The following is a 16,929-nucleotide window of genomic DNA, read 5'->3' as shown; positions in this document are numbered from 1 at the left end:
GGGAGCACGGGGAGGACGCAGGTCGGTGGGGAGCAAGGGGGGACAGAGGTCACGGGGAGCACGGGGAGGATGGAGGTCGGCAGGGAGCACGGGGAGGACAGAGGTCAGCAGGGAGCACGGGGAGGATGGAGGTCATGGGGAGCACGAGGGTGATGGAGGTCAGTGGGGAGCACGGGGAGGACGGAGGTCACGGGGAGCACGGAGAGGATGCAGGTCGGTGGGGAGAACGGGGACAAGGCCTGAGCCAAGAGAGAACGCGAACAAGGCTGTGGAATTCATCGGCAATAGGTGAAAAATGCAGTGTTTACATCTATGAAATAAAATCAAAGCGGTTTTCGTGCGGAACGCCTTTAAAAACACAGATACACAAGTAATATCTGTGGCTTAAACACGCTACTCCAAAAGCTGTAAAAGGAAAACAGAAGAAAGCAAGAGAAAATAAAGATGAAAGCAAAAATTGATGGATTTGAAAACTGAAAAAGTCAAAGTAATAGAATTTAACGCTGTCACTTAAACTCTTTAACAACACGGGCAGATTAGTAGCTAATTTAATCGAGGAATAAAGGGAAAAACCGGAATCATCCACACTTAGAAAGAACAGGAGCATGTGTACAGCAGGGCTCAGGGGGCCTGGGGGCCCAGGCAGGCCTCCAGGACCGTGGTTTGGGCTCAGGTCACGGGCTCAGGACCCTGAGATCGAGGCTCCCTGGCTCTGCCCAGGGCCCCGCGTCCCGCTGCGCCTCCCCCACTCACAGCTCCTTGCTCTCTAACACACGCATGAATCTTTAACATAGAAACAGAACTTTTAAAGAAAATCAGGAAACTACTTTGTACACTCTGAGCATTAAATCCCTTTAATTTTTTTAAGGAAGGATTTATTTCAGAGAGAGAACGCAAGGGCGAGCGCCCGAGCGGGGTGGGCTGAGGAGGGGAGCAGGCCGGGGCCCTGAGCGCCGAGCCCACTCGGGGCGGCCTCCCAGCCCTGAGGTCAGCAGCCGGGGCCGCCCCACCTTACAACAGATGAACATTTAGTAAAGTGGGGCAGAGGGCCCCCAGCTTGGGGCCACGTGGAAGGAGCCGCCACTGCCCTTGCAGCCCAGCAGCGAGTGCCCACCGCGGCCTCCTGGCCAAGGTCACCGGCGGGTCACGGGGGAGCCTCAGGCCGAGGCCCTGCTGTGAAGCAATGACAGTGACACTGTCTCTGTGGCCTCCCTCCTAGAAACCCAGTCTAGGGGCGCCCGGGGCCCAGTGGTTGGGCATCTGCCTTCGGCCCAGGGCTTGACCCAGGAGTCCCAGGATCGAGTCCCACATCGGGCTCCCCGCAGGGAGCCTGCTTCTCCCTCTGCCTGGGTCTCTGGGAATAAATAAATAAAATCTTTTTAAAAAATAAATTTAAAAAATACTACCTTCCAACCATTTCATTAAAAAAAAAAAGTGCTCTCCTAGACACCCCAGGCTCCCAAGCCCACACCTCCTTCTGCCGCCACCACTCTCCTCCCCTGATGCCCGCATCCCCACACGCACGCCCCCACATTCACAAGGACACACACTGCAAATCCTCTCTTTTTCCAGAGACACCTAAACCTTGTTGCCCGGGGCTTTGCCTATTTACTAATCAAAGCTTTGCATGGGAGAAAGTGTAGATGCTCACAAAGAGAAATAGGAAGAGAATCGAAAGGAGTAGAAGTTCTGTAGACATGACAGGAAATGGCTGCGTGGAAGGGGATCTGCGTGTGAATCTCTGCCTTCAGGATCTGGAAGAGCCGGACGACGTGGACGTGTGGATACAAAATTTGCGAGTGGGCGAGATCTTTGAGGCCGAGGCTGGCAGATAAAGAGAAGAAACAGGAGTGGAGAGTAGGTGACTTAATTCAGGAATTTAAATAGTTGGTGGGGAAACTGGAATTGGAAACTGCATCTGCCAGTTTTTCGATTAAGATGCTGAGTTGTTTTTTTTTTTCTGTTCACACAACCGTAGGCACGTGCTCCTCCCAACCCACGTGGGACACGACTGCCATTTGCCGACCTCCTCTTGCGAGATGGTTGTCAGCCCGGGAAGGGCGGCTGCGCATTGGCTGATCCCCGGGTTCGGGGGAACCAGCCGTCTGGGGCTTGCAGGGGGGAGGACCTGCTGCTCAAACACGCGAGGAGTAAACGGAACAGTCAACGGTGTCGATCACCCCACGGAGCACTGGAATGTCACGCAGGGCCGTCCTAGGAACCCGGAGTTTGGTTCCTGTTGGGCGGTGACATCTTCCTGTCCTGCGCCAGTGTTCTCAGATGACGTGGACCCAGCTCACCCCAAGTCTGATGCTCTTGTTTTTGCTGATAATAGACCTTTCTTTCCCCTTCTCTGTGTGCATGACCCATTCCAAGTCCCCGAGAAAAATGGCAATCACCATTTTTGGTGACTGCGCACACAGTGCACCTGCGTGGGCCTACTCTCAAGGCCGTGACTTAACCCCACGATTTGGCTCCTGTGGGTCAGATGCTCGTCCCTGTTTCCCTCAGGTATGGCCAGGGTGGCCTCCTCAGTGGAGGCCATGGGCGGAGCAGCCGTGTGATTTCCAAAAGGATCGTCGTGACCGCAAGCACGTCACACTCCGCGTGGCCTTGCCTTGAAGAGCTAAGCCATGAAAAGAAACCCGTAGACGATGAATTAATACGTGATATATGCGTGGGGTCCACCTAAGGCAGAGGGTTTTCTGGCTGCAGCTGAACGTACACAGTGGCCCCCCCGGAAACACGCTACACGATGACAGAGGAGGCGTAAACCCACGGAGATGAGGAGAAAGGAGGGAAAGACCACAAACACAAGGTTTTGTAAGCGAGAGAGCAGACGCTGGGCCACCGAGTCCGCATTCCCGAGAAAGGCGAATCCTACACGGACCATAGGGAAACCAAGGAGCAAGCAACCTACACGACGTAACCCTCGAGGGAGACGAGGCACCAGGCACCTCCGCGACGGGAGTGGAAGGGGCCGCGGCACGGCGAGAAATGCTAAGTGCAATTGTTCTAAACCACCACGTTGGACGGATGTTCACCTGAAGATCGCGTGAGAATCACGCTCTTGCCTTTTCAAAACTATGCTTTGGTGACAGCCGGCTCGTCGGTTTTCTCAGGTTGAGATAATGCCTCAGATTGGGGGAGAAAGAGGCAAGATGAGCCTGTTACTTCGAGTAATGGGGTCAACGTCCAAAGAACCCATTAAAGTTTGAGAGCGTCGCTTTTCCCTCCCAATCTTTACAGGACTCTTGTTTTCTCCAAGTCTTAGGCACGTGGAACTTGGCTGGGAGCCCAAACCACCTCTCAAAACGGGAAAGCCAGAGAAAAAAGGAAGAGGAGGAAACGCGCCGAGACGTTCGTGCCGGTGTTGGGGCCGGGATGGTGGCTTGCAAGCGGCTCTATTCTGTGCTCAGGAACTGACTTACGCAGCCTCTAACACTGCTCTTGTTTTCCAAATTTTCAACAATGAGTATACACTGCTTACATCATTATCATCAGAAAGAAAGAAAAACCTTGGAGAGATACGGAAAAAACAAACGAGAGCAGTGAGAAAGGGAAGGCCCTCGCCCGAGCTCCTTGCTCTCACACACACCCGGCTCCTCCACGACTGTCGACTCTTTTTAGGTTTTTGGTTCTTGCAGAAGACAAACCTCAGAAAAATAAACTGGCCGGTATATGGCAACTTTCTTTGATCGAATCCTCCGTACTTCTCGGTACCTTTAGGTCCCTGCCGCCTCCGGGCCCCTGGGCCGCTGGCTCTGCCCCCCAATCCCCCCCACCTAGACCCCGTCAGGAGATGCAAACTCACATCCTCCAGGCCCACGATCTGATTGCACGTTAAACAGCGGTTAGACCTATGGGAGCCGAATTACAATCCCCGTTCCCAAGCCGTTGGTCCAGGTCCTGGACTGATGTTGGCCAGGGACCAACAGAAGGTTCCTGGTGGCCGGTCCCCCTCCCGGGAGCTCTTTGGAAGGGGAGCCGAGACGCCGAAGGTCGCCCCGTTGTCGCCCATCGTCGCCCGTCTACACCGCTGCTTGTGCTACAGGCTCATCTGCGAACCACATAGAGTCGCCGCAAACCCAAGGGCCTTACAGAGCCGGCCGCTCAGGGAAGCGCCCTCGCAGGGGTTTCCAGGAGGTCCGCTCTTTCGTTCTTAGGAAATGGGCCAATTTTCACAAAGAAGACGATGTGGGGACAGGGAAGGCCGAGAGGAAAGGGCAGAAAAGGATCTGTCCCTTCACTAAGACGCACGTATTTTATATGTGAACGCCGGGGGTAGCTTCCACTCTGGAGTTCGAGTTCTTTATTCTCCAGCTGAATATTGGAGAATATTCAGGAATATTGCAACGCGACGGCGTTTTCTGGCCGCGCCGCTGTCACGCTCCACGTTGGGGTTCACCCTTTACATTGTGCTTCAGAATACACATAAGGCGGTTGTCAATACTTTCCATATATGCTTTATAAATTAGTTTGAATATTTGCATTTTTTGTAGGAAAAAAGTCTCCCTCATCCTCTTTTCCCATCCCTCTTTTCTCTCCCTTTTTGGGACAGAAAAAAACCCCACTATTATTAGCTGAGGGCAGGGCTAAAGTATTGGCTAAAGTAGGAGTATTCATGACTAAAGTATTCACTCATATCTAAAAAAACCTATTTCGGCAAATTGTTGCCACAGACAGCTCTAAGAGCATGAAAAGATCCTGATTTCTACGCGGCGCGCAGCTGTGTTTATATATAGAAGAAGGTCTTGGTGTGTAAACACTAGCGGCTCCCGCAAGAAATAACACCGACTTCCCCGGTGCGGAGGGCCCGGGAGGACTCACCCCAGGGGAGGAAGGGAGGAGGAAAGGAAGCAGGGAGGAAAGAAGGAAGAAAACAGGAGGAAACAAAGAAGGAACGCTACTAATTTAGACTGCATTAACAAACCCTAATCCGCAAAGAAAGTTTAGAAATGCTGATTTATATTAAGAAACACATTTTCCATCATATTCAGAAGTGGGAGAAGGGACGCTGATCACATGAAAAAAAGGAATCCTAAATCCATCTTATAAAGCTGTGAACAATAATAATCTATCGTCATGACTTTGTTTTCAAAGGTACCAAAGAAAATAAAAAGATTGAAAAAAAATTAAAAATAAATAAAAATTTAAAAAATACAACAAAAAAAATAAAATTAAAAGATCGAAAAAAATAACTTTATTATACCTCCCAGTCATTGTAATAGATGAAAATTAGGGAGATGTGGGCCACTTACTTAGTTTTAGAGAACTTTTGAAGGATGGAAATCTGGGTGGGTTCTGGTTTTTTTGTTTGTTTGTTTTGGGGGGGGGGGTTGGTCAGAATGTATTAAAATGTTTTGATTTATAAAATAAAAAAGTCAGAGAAAACTAAACATGATAAAGATTAAAATAATAAAAGAAAATGTACAAAGAATGGGGATGGGATGGAGAAGTTAATTACCAGCTTCTATACTGATTCCACCTATATATTTTTTTAAAGATTTTATTTATTTATTCATGAGAGAGAGAGAGAAAGGGGGGGGGCAGAGACGCAGGCAGAGGGAGAAGCAGGCTCCATGCAGGGAGCCCTATGGGGAAACTCGATCCCGGGACCCCAGGGTCACGGCTTGAGCCCAAGGCAGATGCTCCACCACTGAGCCCCTCAGGCGTCCCTCTTGCACCTATATTTTATCACAATCCTTGAATCTCACTTTATTTTTTTTATTAGAAATCAGAGTATTTTAATTACATAACCAAAGTTTGTAGTTCTTTTTTTATATAAATTTATTTTTTATTGGTGTTCAATTTGCCAACATATAGAATACCACCCAGTGCTCATCCCATCAAGTGCCCCCCTCAGTGCCCGTCACCCCGCCCACCTCCCCTTCCACCACCCCTAGTTCGTTTCCCACTTTAAACACCATTCCAAATTTCCCTTCTCTTCCCTTCAAATCTCCACACTCATCCCTCTTCTCCTCTTATTCCCTCTTCTTTTCTTGCTTCCCTTCCCTTCTCTCCCCTTTCCCTCATAGCAAGAGATATGCAAATTTTAAAACAAAATAGAAGTATTATTTTTAAATAAAATGGAAAAAAAAACATCAAGAAACACAGCAGAACATTTGGGAGATCAGCTCAATTGTGCTTCCTTTCTGCAAAAGCAGGATGAAGACAGAAGAGAGGGGGAAGCAGGAAGAGGAGGTGGAGACAGAGGAGAGGAGGAAGGAGGAGACGGGGATTTGCACAAGTGATCCCTCGTGACCTTGGGGCACCTACCCCAACGGGAAGCACGAGGAGTGACCAAGCCAACCAGAGGGACCGACGGGGGAGCGTACAGCGGGGGCCCGCGAGGAGTGAAAGCTCAGGGTTAGTGGTCAATATAAAGCACACAAGCAAGTGAGTACGTCGATTGCTAACGTAGCTTCTCAGGGCTTTCGGTCGGTCAAAGCAAGAGTAGGACGGTGGGTTAGGGAAGCTTTCGTTTCAGTGGCATCAAACGTCAGGAATGAGGAAGCAAAATCACGGCGAAGGACGTTACTGAAAAAATACGTTAGTAACACTTGAAAAATTATAGCACAGGGATCCCTGGGGGGCTCAGGGGTTGAGCGCCTCCCTTGGCCCAGGCCGTGACCCGGGATCAAGTCCCCCGTGAGGTTCCCTGCAGGGAGCCTGCTTCTCCCTCTGCCTGTGTCTCTGCCTCCCTCTCTCTGTCTCTCATGAATAAATAAATAAAATGTTAAAAAAAAAAAGTTATAGCACACATAAATTCTTAAATATTGCCCACTCAAAAGTATTAATAATTCAACTTAATATGTAGCTGCTGCTCCAGACAAATGGTTTTAGCATATTTATTTAAATAATGAAAGACTTCATTAATTATGAAGATTGGTTAGTGGGATAAAAAGGCATTCAAATTAGTCTCTTTCCATGATATGCTCTTATAGAAACTGTTAAAATCCTCTAAGTTTAAGCAAAGATGAGATTTGCAATCTATTAGAATACCAAAAACTAAGGGCTATAATATTGCTGGATATTTATTTGTACTTAAATTATACATTCTGTAAGGATTTACCTCCTTTTTTAAAAAAATTTACAATCGTACCTAACAGATTGCTTGATTGTTCTATGTCCAATTTTCTTGTGAACATTCTAAATAATAAATTTTTACATAAGTGGAATTATAGCCAGGTGACAAATTTTTTATTGAAAAAATACCATGATAGGCAAGCTTATTGGTAATTTAATTTCTGGTGGTAGGACAACTGTGTCAGAGCAAACAAACTTAATCATTTGCAGAGACAAATATATTTTAAAAATACATTTTCTAAGTTATTTCAGTCAAAATTGCTGAATATTTTAGGTGAGAGACAAAAAGACAAGTAATTACAAAACCACACCTGCTTTTATGTATATTTTAATAGTCCAGTAGTCCAGTGGGAGATCAGAAGTGGGAGAGATAAAAATAATAATGGAAAGATCTAGAAATCCCCATGGATTGGCAAGAATAATGCAGTGCCTTCCACAAACATCACAAGGAGAGAAAATTTGAAAAGAAGGTGAAAAACAAGAAAACAAGAGCTAAGGCACAGAGGTGGGCGCCTCTTGTTTCTGAAGCTTCTCTCCTGGATCAGCCTGAAATCCGACGCTCTGGGATTTCCGCTCTGATATTTCTCCCGCCTCCGGGATCACACACACTAGACCTACTCATTCTTTTAGAAGAAGCCTTCTAATTATTGCTGATTGCATCTGAGTCTTCCGTAAGTAAAGATCTTTTGTTCCTTCTTAAATGACAATTTTGAAGTGTTTCTTAACTGTCAAAATCTTAAATCGCTTTATCATCTCCATTGTCTTCTTCCAAACCAGTTTCGGACTGAGCCTACTGTTCCAAATGTGTTGTCAGGTGTCTTTTCAACAGTGACAAAGCAGAACTGGATTACGAGAGCTCCTGCTCCCAAACACAAATGAAATCAAACAATAATCAAAAAATGACAAATGTATTGCAATCAAGGAAAACAGTAGAAAATCCTGGGGCTTTTGTATGTGGCTCTGAACCCCCAAGAGGTATTATTAAAGGAAAAAGTGAATTGAAATCCTAAAAGTCTCACTAATACTGACAAGGTGGAGAGAAACGTACTATGTGTGGTGAGTAGGAAGCGGGGGAAAGCCTTGAGAGTAGAAAACAATATGACTTTTCAGGACTTTAGAAGCTCAGTGGAGGCAGAGTATGTTGGTGAGGATTGCCATTGTCCAGAGGTCAATCCCAAAATAGAGAACCAACATAAAGCCTTAAACTATTTTTCTTAAAAATACAGCATTTTTTGGACTCGGTGGCATAGACCCCGTGAGGCCCGGGGAGGGCCGTTAACAAAATATTACACAAGAAGGCAGCATTCGAGCCCTCTGCGGAAGAGGAAGGCCGCTCCAGGTCCGGCTCTCACCCGTGCTTCAGCTCCAGAAAGGTGGAAACCACGGGGTCTCCCGTCGTCCCGCAGAGGGTAGGTCTCAGGTCGAGTGCTAAGGCTGCGTGGAAGGATTCAGTCACTTTACAGCAGAACCTGGGGATTGTCTGGATACAACTGCCCACACCAGACATGAGCAAACTGAGGAAAAAGGCAAAAACAACAGCAAAGGAAAAATGAGAAAACAGAGAGAAGGAGGAGAACAAGGCGTGCAGAGATGAAGAACCTGCTACGGAAGAGGGCACTGCCCAGGGCAACAAAAAATATCTTCCAAGAGTGCTCTGAGCCCTGGAAAAATACATTATGAGTAGGATTTTAATAAAACATAAACTCAAGGAGAAGCTGATAAAGCAGCTGTGTAAATGGCTATAAAGAAACAAATTGGGGGAAAAAACCTCATTATTTCAGAACTTATCAGTGACTTAGGATCAGCAAGGATGTGGCTGAAAATCTATTAGTTGTGTAGAGAAAAGACCTGGATGTCATGGTAACGGCCACCCAAGGCATCCGGCTCGGCCCCTGAAACCCGCGGATGTTACCTGACAAGGAGAAAGGATCTTTTCAGCTGTGATCAAGTGAAGGATCTTGACCTGGAGAGGGGATCCCAGATTACCCGATGGGCCCTGAATCTAACCATGGGTCCCTGTAAGAAGGAGGCAAGGGGAGATCTGATGCACGGGGGAGAGGCAGAGGCTGCGGTGACAGGGCCACATCCACAGGGAGGGAGGCCGGCGGCCACCAGCAGCTGCAAGACGGGGGGACGGAGTCCTTTATTTATTTATTTATTTTTAAGATTTTACTTATTTTCTCATGAGAGACAGGGGGAGAGGCAGAGACCCAGGCCGAGGGAGAAGCAGGCTCCCTGCAGGGGGCCTGGGCAGGACTCGATCCCGGGACCCGGGGTCCCCTGGGCTGAAGGCGGGCACCCTGGCTGCTCCAGTGGCGGCTCAGGAGACAGGGGGTGGCTGCGCCGCCCTTGACCTCCAAGCGCAGCAGCGCGGCTCTGTGCAGCTCTAACCCCGGCCTAGGGCCTAGGGACGTGGGGCGCAGGAGGAGCCCGGCCTGCTCAGCGGGGGCCGGGGCGGCCTGGGGCCCGAGCTCTCCGCCCACAGCCTCCAGCCAGGGAGCACCGCTCTGCAAGCAGAGGCCGCTCAAGCGAAGGTCTGTTGTGCTTGTGAAACGAGCCGCTGCCGGTTCGCCCGGCCTCGGTGCCGCTTCCCGCCTCCCCGTGGCCCGGATGCCCCTAGCCTGACACTGCACGGGGTCGCGGCTTCCCTCTTGCAGTCACATAGTGGGCAAGGTCAAGTCACTTTTTAGAATTATTTAATCTCTACCTCAAGACAAAACTTCGAGAGGACGTGACAAGCAGCGAGGCCTGGGGCGCTCCGGGAGCGGGCTGTGTTGCCCCGACTTCCGAGCGAAGGTGACATAGGGACGGGCCGAGGGCACCCGCGTGCCGGACGCGTCAGACACTTGGCCACCCGGTATTTTTTCTGATTGTCACTCTGTCTCTCATTTATTTATTAAAAAAAAAAGAAAAAACAGAATCAAAGAGCAGCCGTTTCTGATGTGCAAGAGCGGTACCTGATTTTAAGTGTCACGCAGCATCATAAAAGAATTCATCACATGGAGGCAAAGATGTTCCCTTTCCAAATATCTCTCCGTTGATCATACCGAAGAGAAAGCCTCGACCTCTTGCCAGTGTCTTGAACGTACTTGCAATGCACTGATCCCTTTACGCAAACAGAGATCAGGTGTCAAGCTGAGGGCCGTGGCCAGGCAGTAGGATTTGCTCTCGTTTGCTTAGTGCTTTTGTCTTGCCAGTCTCTTTCCACGTACTTACTTTTATAAATGTCTTCTACTTGCTCCAAATTATATCAATTTCTGTTTATATTAGTTCTAGAAAGCCAAGTTAAGGGATATGGTCAATGAGGAAACGAGAAGTGGATGTGGATATGGCAGGTGTGATGCAGGTAGTACAAAAATGAACGAATTTAGGGAAACTGCGGGGAAATCGCGCAGCGGGCATCCATCACCACCCCCGGCGGCGCAGGAAGAGGCTGCGTCTCCAGAGGCTGTTGCTGTGAACCGAAGCTGCTGGATTTACACTTTGAATTGTTTGTCACAAGGGAAATCCCACAGGAAGGAATAGGCACACGTGCAAAACCAGACTCACTCAATGACGCTGCCGACCAGCTGCGATGACTGGCAACTGGGTTAAACGCGGCCCGGAGCAAGCACACTTGCATTCCTCTCCGCAGCAGGTGCACGGCAGGGGGGGCAGGGGTTCCTCTTCCTAGGCCGCGGCAGCTGCTGCAGGTTCCACGAGGCCTCGGCACGGGCCGGCCTCGCACACCGCGGAGGAAGGGAGAGGCCAAGCCGGGAAGCTCCTCCCGAGCACCAGACCCTGGAAGGCGCCAAAGCATTCGCTGCTTTTAAATATAAAGGAGCTTGGCTGGCCAGTCTCGTGGCCCGCCGAAAATCCCATTACTTCAGAAGCAGAGAATGGATATTAATGGGCAGGAAGCAGTCTGTTCAAAGATCAAGGGATTTCTCAATACAGAAGAGATGAAATCATATTTAGTATTATTTTATCATTACAGCATTTTATTGCATCTCATGGTTCGACTCCATATTAAATTAAATACAAACCTCTTGGCCTAAAGTTCAAGTACCTTCACAGTCATCTGCAATATAAAAATATGACATTAAGTTGCAAAGACATTTTGAAACGGCAGCATGTTAGAGCTGCTTCTTTTTTAAAAAAATCTGTACAGCGCGACTGAGTTTATTTGGGCGGATCTGATAATTAAGCAAGATGAGAATTGGAGCCCTTACGAGCATGTGCGTGGGGTTTATTTCTTGATGCTATCAACTGACCGTAAAGCCTGGAAAGGTGTTTATGTATTTTTAGCTCCGCTAATGACCAGCAGGTCACAGAAGGTAAACTTAAGGCCCCCACAGAAGAGGCTGACACTGACAAATGAATATGAGGTCACACGGAATCATTATCAAAATCCCTCTGGTAAAATTTCAGAAAAACAGAAGTTAAAGCCAGATGCTTCCATTATACAGCTCTCCCAATGTAAGTCCGCACAAGCATCAAAAGAGCTCTAGTCTAGGACTTTATAGCAAATGCCCAAGATTTTGGAGAGTGGCAGGAGGCGTGGCGAGCGCTTGCCACTCCTGGGACGTCTCGTATGGGGCCCCCAAAATCATATCACTTGAGTTATGGGAAGCCCCTGGAATCTGTCCTAGATCCAGGGATCTTAAATCACTTTCAACATCATGATAGCACCATGGGGAAAAATAACCTTTAAGCTTTCAGTATCTTGGAAATGGTTGTGGCATGCGGTGAGCAGAAAGGTCATGGGGACGCCCCACTGCCACCCGCCCTGAGAGTATCACGGGTTCCATTCAGTGTAACAGTGAACGTAGATGAAAACACTCATTAGTATAACAGTGTTATTACCTATTACTCAAACGGGACCAGAATATGAGAATTCACTCCTGTATCAGAGCGGAACATGTTCTCATTGACCTAACACTACTTTGCTCTCAAATCTTACGATCTTCTTAATGAGTAAGGAATTGTGTCCATCCATCCGTAGAAATTAATGCTACCCTGGACATGAGGCAATTAGCTTAACTGTCACTAGGTGTAGCTCTAAACAAGACAGTAGTGTAGCCAGAACCTGTCTTCACTGCAGCCTACAGGCTTTGCAATTTCCTCTTCCTGCTGGTGCCCCCCCCCTTATCTTTCGAGCACCTGGTCTCCTTGCATCCTCCTCTACCCTAACCCCTGTCCTGGCCTCTGACCCGCTCCGTGCCATCCCTGCTCTCAGAAAAGGATCTCTTACACAACGGCAGTAGTGCATTACATTTCATATTCAACTGTAAAGAGAAAAGAAAGACCCACTACGGGCAGGTGGCGGGATATCCTTGCCCTCTTCCACCGATAGTACCTGGTTTCCCATGAAAGAATTCATGCCCCACTCACTCTTGGTCATGCCGTTTGGATGGGATGAACCATTCCCGGCTCTGGGGGTGAGCCATAAGACTGTCTTCTGCCATCTGTAGTCAAGTGCCTGGAGAAGGTCAGGGCTTGAGTAGAAATAGAGTCTAAGGACCGTGGAGTTGGTTGGTTACTTCTAAAAAACTTGGGGAAAGAAAAACGATGAGTTTAGAGCTTTAAACTTCCAGCTCAAGGTCTAGGGAACACACAGAAAGCTTCCTTACATCCTAGAGCTAATGGGTTGGTATTTCTGAAAACAAACCCAAAGTCCAATCCTGCAGGTGACTAATAATGTACCTAGAATTCACAGCCACAAATTCTTTTAAGTTAAAGGTATAGAATTGATTAGAAGAGAGTGGGAACTGTGAAAACTGGGTAAGTTCTAGAGAAGCTGGGCACCTTGAACTTCCAGATTCTTCTGTGTCTCCTTTGCCAGGAGAAGTAGCCTGTTTCCACCATACAAGGGGTCAGACTCTTCTTGCCTAAAGAACCTGTAATGACCTTCCCAAAAGAGTTGCCTTTTCAAGGAATCTTCATTTTCTTCTTACTACTACTCCTGACCTATAATTATATTAAAATGCGAGGCACTGAGAGTAAAGTACGACCTGGGAAGAAGCAGCATGCACAGTATTGCAAGATTCTACACAAACTACAACCTGAGGACTGTGTATCATATAGATTCTAAGGGTCTGGAATCAGGTAGAAAGATTGCAATATTGGCCAAGTCCAGACTTATTGATACGGGTGGATTAATGAGAAATTTTGAATTTAATGTGTTATCTAAAGTAGCTTGGATTGGCTCGATGAGTTCAACTGCTTGACTGACATTTGGAGTTAAATGTGATTTATGCTGACTGAAGGTGAAGAACCAAAATTACCCTGGTATTTTGCAGGGAAGTGTATCAATGTTTAAGGATTATTGGCATGCTCTGGGGACTTCATAACGCGTGACTTCCTCACCCATCAATCACATAATGTCCCCGAGGAAGATCTGGAGGACATGTCCTTCATAGAGACTTTGAGATGTAGGCTAGTGAAGGCATCACCAGCATCCTTGAAGGCCTCCGTACTAGCTGCTCTCTGGAGGCCAAGGGTAGCAGTGGGCAATGCTGCTATTAAAATAAGTCCCCTCTCTCTCTCAGGGCACCTGGGGGGCTCAGGTGGTTAAGCATCTGACTCTTAGTTTTGGCTCAGGCCATGATCTCAAGATCTAGAGATTAAGTACCATGTTGGGTACCATGTTGGGCTACATGTTCAATGGGAGCCTATTTGAGATTCTTTCCCCCAAACTCTCCCTCCCTCTCTGCTCCTCCCCCAATCCACACTCTCTCTAAAATCAATCAATAAAATATTTAAAATAAAATAGAATAAAACCAAATAAATAGGTTCTCTGAATTCCATGTGGGAAAGTACAATCCCAGTACTATGGGCCAAGTTCCAGTCTCCAGTAATTCATTAAAAGTCTACTACCTTCTCCATGATGTTGAGAACTCCATAAGAGCAGAGGATATGGTGTGATCATCTCTTTATCTGTAATGCCCAGGAAAATTTCTCAGCAAATTTCAACACATTTTTTAAAATTTTATTTATTTATTCATGGGAGATACAGAGAGAGAGAGGCAGAGACACAGGCAGAGGGAGAAGCAGGCTCCATGCAGGGAGCCAGATGTGGGACTCAATCCCGGGTCTCCAGGATCACGCCCTGGGCCAAAGGTAGCTCTAAACTGCTGAGCCACCCAGGGATCCCCAATTTCAACACATTTTTATGGAATGTGTCCCAGCATGAAATAATTAGGGCCTAGACAAGGAATGTGGGAATACAGCACAAAGGAATAAATGGGTTAAATTAAATTAGCAAGAAAGTTGTACTGGGGGCAAAGAGCTGAGAGAAGAGTTGAGAAACAACAAGAAGCATGGGAAGCATGGACAATGACAGTGAGAGTTCTGCTTCTCTTTGACTAAACCTGGGGTAGAAAAATGAAGTTTTAGTGGAGGATATAAATAGAAATTTCAGGAAAAAAATGTCAGAAGAAAGTCATGAAGTTTAGTGTCTGTGAATATAAAATATAAGGAGTTCTTCAAGGCAATTAGTCTCCCGAGGAAATAGTAGGTCCTCCAGAAAGAAGCATAGTCAAATTAAAGGGGAAGAAGAAGCAAGCAAAGAAGAAACTTCAAGAGCAAGTAAAGAGGAAAATGGAGAAACAAGAATAATGTAGTTGTGTCAAAGTGGGCGGGTCTAACAATATTACCAGATGTTGAGTAAAGAGGGATAAGCTTTAGTTATCTCTGGTCACTTTTACACTGGAATGATTTCAGCAAAATGGAAATAATGGAAACCACAACACAGAGTCAAAAATTTGAGAAAAAAATAGGGAAAGGCTACAGGGATATTCTATTTGATCAAGAGGAAACAAAGAGATGCAGTAGAAGCATTCAGGGGGAGTTTACACCAGGAGGAGGACGTACCTCCGCATGTTGGAATAGAGCAGGGTTGGAAGCAATGGGGAAAAGGGGAACAATGAGAGGAAAAGCAAGAAATACAGGCAAGGGGACGAGACTGAAGCAGGTCAATGGGTGAAGAATAGGTGTGTCTGTGGCCAACAGCTGGCTTATGATTACGATATTGGGAGATGGGGGAAAGTGAAAAAAGATTAGGTGCCACAATCAGTGATGTTTCCCCAAAAGTCCACCTCACGGGGGCAGGGAAGAAATGATCTATGGGGAATGATAGTTTCAAAACTGTGAGTGCTCATTAGTGGCAAAGAAAGGGATAAGAGCTGAAGATTGTAGAAAAATGTGCATTGCTTCTCCTTGATGTGCCTTGTCGGCCTCATAAGTTTTCATTTCAGTTGCATTCGGAGAATACAGGACTACACTTGATCACAGTCTTGCGTTTTGGATTAGCGAATATTTAACAATAAATTTTATCGTGACTTTGGTGTTAAATCATGCTATGTCCTCAGTAACCTCAATTATGAAACATAATGTTCCAGATCCTAGCTCGGTAGCAAGGTACATGCACATTAACAGAATCTTTAAAAGCCTATACATATAAATCCTAATTTAAATATGAAAATCATATACGTTATACAATCTTAGGTTTGGAAGAGATGGGAAGATTTAAGAACTGCTCTTTATTCTTGCCCCATAAGATTAAACAAAGTTCTAGAGGCTTCCCATCGAAGCGAAGCTTATTATCTTGAATATTTCCCTTCTACTTCATTATTCCTATTTTCAATCTGAAAACTCAATATAGTCTTAACATAGTTTGAGTTTATTTGTTTATTATTTTGTTTATTTTCCTCATCTTGTTTAAGAATTCTGGGGGAATAGGAGAGGAGGAGTACCCTTCAAACTCCTATATTAATGCTGCTTTCATTGAATTGCATTCAATTAATTGGCACCTGACCTCAAACCTATGTGCATCCTCCTAAAAAACATTAATTAAAAAATGTTCAGTAAGCATGCTCAGTGAAAGAGGTCCAAGTGATGATTTTCAAGACTATCTTTTCTACACACATTCGGCTGCCAGTTTTGAAGTTCTGTTCTTTTATTATAAAGAGAGAGCGGTCATAAACATAGCTAGTCACTAGAGCTTGGGAGTTTTTAATAAAGTGAAAATTGCCTTGTTTCTATCACTGATGCTCTTTCTTCCTTTGCTGGCATTGAGTAACAACTATTAAATGGGTTTTTAATACTAATTCTTTGGTAAACTCTGTGAGGTTGCAGGGAAAAGACAAGCCAAGTTAGATGATATTGTGCTATTACAATGGCCCTGAAAAGTAAAGAATCATGAGAAACCACCTCCGCGGAGTGCATCTGCTCCAGGAATAGGATTGCACTGAGCTCCCTCAAGAACCAGCAAGGGCCCATTTTCACCCAGGATTCATCAGACTAAGGCCCGGGAGCCCACCTCCGATTGAGGTCGCTTCCCTAATCAGGCCATCCAGTATGGAATATCCCAATTCGGCTGAATATTGCATCAAGTCATCTCAGTAGCAGATGGCGTAACTTCTGTCTATAAGACGGTACATCTTATGTCTATTTCATGTCCAAGTTTACTTTATGCAGGGCACCTATTCATAGCTGGATTTCTGTATCTATTTCATTTCATGCACCTGCCATAAACCATAGCAACTTAAAATAGAACCTCATTTCCTTATAAAGGGTTTGAAGGCCACCCTTGTCCATAATTTCTCTCTGGTATCATTGCTTCCGTAGGCAGGTACTGCGAGAATAGTAAACCATTGGTTGTCAAATGTGAGAATGTAGGATTAACCTGTAACGCTTATTTCAAATGTGGGTCTCGATCCACAGTGCCTAGATATTTTGATTAAATAAATCCAGAGAAAGACTAGTGCTTTCGTTTTTAAAAAGCACCTTCTGTGTTTCTGATGAAAGTGGTAGAGGATTGCACTTTAAGAAATTCTGTAGAGAGAAAATCCGGGAATT

Source organism: Canis lupus, chromosome 14 (genome assembly GCF_011100685.1).
Source record: "Canis lupus familiaris isolate Mischka breed German Shepherd chromosome 14, alternate assembly UU_Cfam_GSD_1.0, whole genome shotgun sequence".
Lineage (NCBI taxonomy): Eukaryota > Metazoa > Chordata > Mammalia > Carnivora > Canidae > Canis > Canis lupus.
Note: the sequence above shows the minus strand (reverse complement) of the source record.